We start from the raw sequence: 6834 nt of genomic DNA, 5'->3' as shown, positions 1-6834 counted from the left end.
TGAATGAAAATGCTTCATTGATTCACATTTGTCCCAGTACTCAAAGTTAAAAACCCTCAGTTTAGCACACATTGACACTGGGAGAATGTAATTTATATTAACATACAGTATAATTACCCATAATTATAGTATTCACTTTCTGATCATGGTTATAATCACAGATCAGTATCCCAATGCATTCTTAATCGAAATGACTATAGATTTAGCAGTGTGTAGACCTCTACAATCAACTTGATACCCCAAATTAAAGACAAGCCTAAATCAATTCTGGGCACAGTGGACCAACCCCCCCCTTCAGGCACTCAATCTTCAGGCGTGTCTTCATAGTCTTCTTCAGAAATCTTCATAGTTCAAGTGGATGGCCCATGTAACATCCCAATTTCAATGTCTCACCTGGGCCACCCCCACCTTTACCACCCATTTATATCTTGACCGTTTGCCAACCAGCATAATGAGAGAAGTTTTGGAATGGATCTCTCTCCATGCTTACTCCACGTGGACTCCTGTCCCACTCCTGAGAGAAAAGGCATGAGAGAAAAGCAATTGATAGCTTTGATAGGATGCTGTACAATGGTAGCTGGCTCGGACTCAGGTCTCGCGGTAGAAGTGGTTTGGACAGGGCCGGATTGAACGCCTTTGTCGCTCTTCTTCAGCTGGTTAGAGGGGGTTTTGAGGTTCACGCCGTTCTCGTGGTCAAATTATCCCCTCCATGCATTAAGAAACCGTCCGTAGTCACCCTCACGATAACCTTAAGAGAAGACAGATCAGAACAACAGTTTAGTTCAGTTCATTTCTGATTCAGGAAATCCAGACAAGCATCGACTATATGACATGTTATTACTTTTAACAATTATTTTTAATACAAATCTCTAAAACACATGTCAAAGAGAATAACAACACATTCAGTTGAATTTTCTTTCTTCAAATTGGCTTATACTCCCAATCACACTGTCAACTTCATCGCAGTGTCACAGGATCAGAAAGTTAGACCTCTAACCCATCGGGAGAATCCCAGTAGGCCCAATCTGGTGAGATTTGTATCGAAACAGAACAGAACTCCTTCATGTATCACTCGATACACTCGTACATATCACTGTTCCCCCATTTTGACTCACAATGTGAGTAACATGTAAAAAAAACACAAACACACTATTGCTTAAAAATTAAACAATTTCAAATGACAAAAATCGAATTAGAATCACTACCCATAATAACTCCATAAAGAAAAAAAATTGTAGCCATAGTCATAGGAAAATAGACTTAATACAGCCTACCCTTAACTTATCTCAGATGGTTAACGAAAGCATTCTGCCAATCTGATCTTCACCTGAGAAAATTGTACTCGGGGAGACTGCTCCTCATATCTAAGGAAGAAGGTCTTCAATCTACTCTATCATAAAGGGCTAGCCTCTAGGGAGTGTACTGTAAATTAGGCAGAGAATGATGAGGTATGCCATATTGCCATGAGTTGAGTAAATTTTACTTAGTATTTCATCGTGCACAGCACATTAAAATGAGTCTGAGGCACAGCCGTATCCTGAAGTTCACCTTACATAGCTTATATAAACATCCTGGTATCACAGATTCATTCAGTATTTTCATAACATTGGCTACTCGTGCAATCTCATAAGAAGCAATTACCAGAGGAGATAACTTGAATAATGTGGAATTTCAAACTGTCGGGGAGATATGGATGGAAAAACAGGTGACGGAGACAGACATAATATCCTCCCTTATCCCTCTGCTCTCTCCCCACGCTGGCAAGGCCACTCCAGCGTTCCAAGTGCAGAAAACACCTGTTTCCAAAGGGTCAGTTGTGAAATAGGTCCTTTCTTCCCTGCCTTTCCTTTCCTGTGTGGAATCTGAAGGCTGATCCCGTACCAAACACTCACAGCCGGAGCCCCAGGGGTAGATGGGAAAAGCAGTTATGCTCCATTAAAACTCCATGCTCTTGATGGCCACTCAGGCCTGTCTTTCTCTCGGAGGACAGACGGCAATCAGAGAAGTTGACTGCAGGTGCTCCAGCAACTCTTTTACTACCACATGGCCTCTAGCCTGGGTTGGGTAGGCTACCAGTACCTGACTGTTTTTGCAGTCAACAAGTACAGAAAACTGGGGTGGAAAAAACAGGCCTCTGTGCTCTCCAATAGAACATTGTCTATATTATTTTCCCTTATCCCCTTCTGAAATAGAGATGGAAGTCAAAGGTACTGCTGTGCATTACTACTAGCCTCTGTTTTGCTTTGTAACCCCCTTATCCCATACCCACCACACATACACACACACACACAAACCATACCCACCACACACACACACACACAAACCATACCCACCACACACACACACACAAACCATACCCACCACACATACAGACACAAACCATACCCACCACACATACACACAAACCATACCCAACCACACATACACACAAACCATACCCGCTCTGAGCCAGGGTAAAGGTCTCCAGGCACCAGCCGTCCTTGAGGAACTCTTTAGATACGATACAAACTGTCTTCCTGCTCCCCCATATGGCGTCCCTGATATTGAACAGGTGATCTTCACCTGGGATGAAGTCTCTGACCTCGAAGCAGCAGCGGCGGACGTTTCACACCGCGAACTGAGAGTCTAGTCTTTTCAACAGGGCGGTTTCTACCCACTTGTAGTCGTTGTTGCTGAAGCATAAGTAAGCGTCGTACCGAGGCCCACCAGCAGAAAGATCCCTCCTAGGGCCCTCAAGGATCCTGGAGGTCAACTTTTTGTAAACTTTGAAGAGGAATCCACGGAGACGAGCGAAAACGATTGTTCCGACCATGATCAGGATGATGAGCGCTGTGCAGCCGATGAAGAGCGAGAGCCTCAGCTCCTGAACCAGCCTCTCGTCATCCTCCTCACACGATATGAATGAGCTGTAATTCAACAGGCTGATGCCATGGAGATCTGAAGGAAACTCACAGCTGAATTAATTCACGCCAGGGTCAGGAAAAGTCACGTTAGTCCCTTTCAGCCACGTCAGAAAGTCCTCCAGACCGCAGTCACAGTGAAATTGATTCCTATACAGGTTGATCCAGCTGAGAGAATGGAAAGCTACTGGGTCAGGAGAGGCCAGGAAATTGTAAGAGAGGTCAACTGTTTTGAGACTCTCTGGAAAAATGTCTGGTTTGAGGTATGTGAGTGAGCTGAGCTGGAGATCCATCTCTTCCAGAGATGAGGCCTTTTTAAATATACCAAAAGTTTGCAAAGATTTTCAAATACATGCATACACTCTCCCTGTTTCACTAAACTTTGAACATTAATCTAATGACATTGTGACATTTTTTTGTTGATTTCACATTGAATTCACGTTAGTTGACAACTCAACCAAATGTAAATCAAAAATAGACGTTGAAATGATGTCTGTGCCCAGTGAGATGAGAGCATTGGGCAATTCAATTTGGGCCTCAATTTATTTGATTTGGCAGAACTCTTATCATGTGAGTAAAAAGGGGTATCCTGACACCTTTTAGGTAAACAGCTGAGTGATCGGGTTCGAGAAATGTAACCATTGATGGAACAAGGACTGATCATCCGAGAGGTTTGAAGCTCTACATTTTTAGTTTACAATTACAGTGTTTGCAAACATTTGAGTAAAACAAGCTTACATGTAGGGTTATGATGGGGTTAGTAAGACATAAACTCGTGAGGCATGCATTCATTATATTTTTCAAGAATCATAAAATGGATGTAGACCTACCAATCCCAGATTCCCCCTTTAAATGCACTTCTCTAGAGGCTGCAATTCAGGGACATTTTATAAAGTTTCCATCCAAATGTAACCAATGTGAAATGGCTAGTTAGTTAGCGGTGGTACGCGTTAATAGCGTTTCAATCGGGTGACATCACTCGCTCTGAGACCTGAAGTAGTTGCCCCCTTGCTCTGCAAGGGCCGCGGCTTTTGTGGCGCGATGGGTAACGATGCTTCGTGGGTGTCAGTTGTTGATGTGTGCAGAGGGTCCCTGGTTCAAGGCGAGGAGAGGGACGGAAGCTATACACAAAGAACTGTGAGGTGTAAATTAACTCCAAGATGACAGGAATTGTTCAAGTCTCGTGCTTCAATGCGTAAAGTTGTATTTGCTTTGTAACCATTCACGTCTATAATTTATAATTTATACCATTCAAGTCTAATTTGTTACAGTCGATATACGACCCCCAAAACAATAGTCTGGGTACCAGTCTTTTTAGCGAACATTCCACAATTGACACTTGTGTTGGCACAGTAAGGAGTTGAACGTTAACTAAAAAGACTGGTAAAAACTGAACTGAGACGGCAACCAGGCTACCATTTTTTCTTCTGATATTTATCAACTATTGGCCGACACAATAATGCAATTATTATAGTAGTCCTAAACAGTAAGTTAAAGGTAAAAGTTGTGACTTACCTTAAGTCATGCGCGCATTGATCACACAAATATGCGTCGAGCTGGTGAGTATGTTTATGGGATAGGTTACACCCGTCAGATAAGTCAAGCACTGAGCGAGTTCGTTTAGCATGGCCCGGTGCCCCCTACTGTTTTTCATAAATTCTTTCCCAGAAACGGAGAGGATCTAACTGCAGACATCATCTCTCAGTGTTAAACAAATCAAAATATATTATAGCCACCCTTTGCCTTGATGACAGCTTTGCACACTCTCGGCATTCTCTCAAACAGCTTCACCTGGAATGCTTTCCCAACAGTCTTGAAGGAGTTTCCACATATGCTGAGCACTTGACTGCTTTTCATTCACTCTGCGGTCCAACTCATCCCAAACCATCTCAATTGGTTTGAGGTCGGGTGATTGTGGAGGCCAGGTCATCTGATGCAGCACTCCATCACTCTCCTTCTTGGTCAAATTGCCCTTACACAGCCTGGAGGCATGTTGGGTCATTGTCCTGTTGAAAAACAAATGATAGTCCCACTAAGTGCAAACCAGATGGGATGGCGTATCGCTGCAGAATGCTGTGGTAGCCATGCTGGTTAAGTGTGCCATGAATTCTAAATAAATCACTGACAGTGTCACCAGCAAAGCACCCCCACACCATCATATCTCCTCCTCCATGCTTCACGATGTAAACCACACATGCAGACATCATCAGTTCACCTACTCTGCGTCTCACAAAGACAAGGCGGTTGGATCCAAAAATCTCAAATTTGGTCAGACCAAAGGACAGATTTCCACCGGTCTAATGTCCATTGCTCATGTTTCTTGGCCCAAGCAGTTTTCTTATTATTATTGGTGTCCTTTTAATAGTGGTTTCTTTGCAGTAATTCAACCATGAAGGCCTGATTCACGCAGTCTCCTCTGAACAGTTGATGTTGAGATGTGTCTGTTACTTCAACTCTGTGAAGCATTTATTTGGGCTGCAATTTCTGAGGCTGGTAACTCTAATGAACTTATCCTCTGCAGCAGAGGTAACTCTGGGTCTTCCTTTCCTGTGGTGGTCCTCATGAGAGCCAGTTTCATCATAGCGCTTGATGGTTTTTGCGACAGCACTTGAGGAAAATGTCAAAGTTCTTGACATTTTCTGCCATGACTGACCTTCATGTCTTAAAGTAATGATGGACTGTCATTTTTCTTTGCTTATTTGAGTTGTTCTTGCCATAAAAAGGATTTGGTCTTTTACCAAATAGGACTATCTACTGTATACCACCCCTACCTTGTCAGAACAAAACTGATTGCTCAAATGCATTAAGGAAAGAAATTCCACAAATGAACTTTTAACAAGGCACACCTGTTAATTGAAATGCATTCCAGCCAGGCGCAACAAGGGTCACCCACCAGACCTTCGGCGCGGCCAGGTGTGCCACCTAAGAGGGCGACGCCAAGGGTAGGGCAGAGGCTACGTCCCGCACCTGATCCGCCGCCGTAAGAGGGCCCACCCAGACCCTCCCCTTCAGTGTCAGGTTTTGCGGCCGGAGTCCGCACCTTGGGGGGGGGGGGGGTACTGTAACGCCCTGGCCATAGAGGGGTTTTTTTGTTCTTTATTTTGGTTAGGCCAGGGTGTTACATTGGGTGGGCGTTCTATGTTCTGTTTCTATGTGTTTGTATTTCTTTGTTTTGGGCCGTGTGTGGCTCCCAAATCAGGCACAGCTGAAGTTCGTTGCTGTTGATTGGGAGTCACACATAAGTGCATGTTGTTTCCGTTGGGGTTTTGTGGGTAATTGTTTCTGTTTAGTGTGTTTCACCTGACAGGACTGTGTTGGCTGTCAGTTCCTTGTTTTGTTTGAATAGTGTTACGGCAATAATTAAATATGTTGAACACTAACTCCGCTGCATTTTGGTCCACTCTCTCTAAAGACAGTCGTTACACTACAGCCATTTACCATTCTCACAACCTGCTACACTTGTGAGAAACACATTTGGTTTATTTCATACCATCATTTACAAGTTTAGCAATTTTTTTCATTGTATTTTGTTTGGGACCTCCATGTGAGCATTAATGTTGACGGTGCATGCGTGCCTCAGCACACATAGATATAAGCTAACCGTCCTTCTGCGCGCAAATGTAGGTATGTGCCCATTTTGGGCTTTGTCTGATTTCTGAGTGTTTTAACTCACCACCACAAAAAAGCTGAGCTTCTCAGTCATTTTTTCTTCACCTCACACAGTAAGTCAAATAAGTTAATTTTTTGTAATACTTTGTGAGTGATAATAGTTCCTCATAGCATTTGAAAAATCTTTCCAACACTCCCCCCCCCCCCCCAATAATCACCAGGCCTCGGTGTGAAAGAGCAAAATGTCATGCTCTGAAGATCCCATACAGTGAGTGCCTTCAGAAAGTATTCATGCCAAGCATCGGCTGGAGTAGTGTAAAGCTCG

The 6834-nt window shown here is 43.5% G+C and overlaps 1 pseudogene; it reads right to left on the bottom strand.

Annotated features, from left to right (window-relative positions):
* Positions 1-486: 486 nt before the first annotated feature.
* Positions 487-3196, bottom strand: LOC106571530 (toll-like receptor 5; annotated as a pseudogene).
* Positions 3197-6834: the final 3638 nt, after the last annotated feature.

This window comes from Salmo salar, chromosome 15 (assembly GCF_965601325.2).
Source record: "Salmo salar chromosome 15, fSalSal1, whole genome shotgun sequence".
In the NCBI taxonomy this organism is placed as follows: domain Eukaryota; kingdom Metazoa; phylum Chordata; class Actinopteri; order Salmoniformes; family Salmonidae; genus Salmo; species Salmo salar.
The sequence above is the reverse complement of the archived record's forward strand: the minus strand, read 5'-3'. Positions and strand labels throughout refer to the sequence as shown.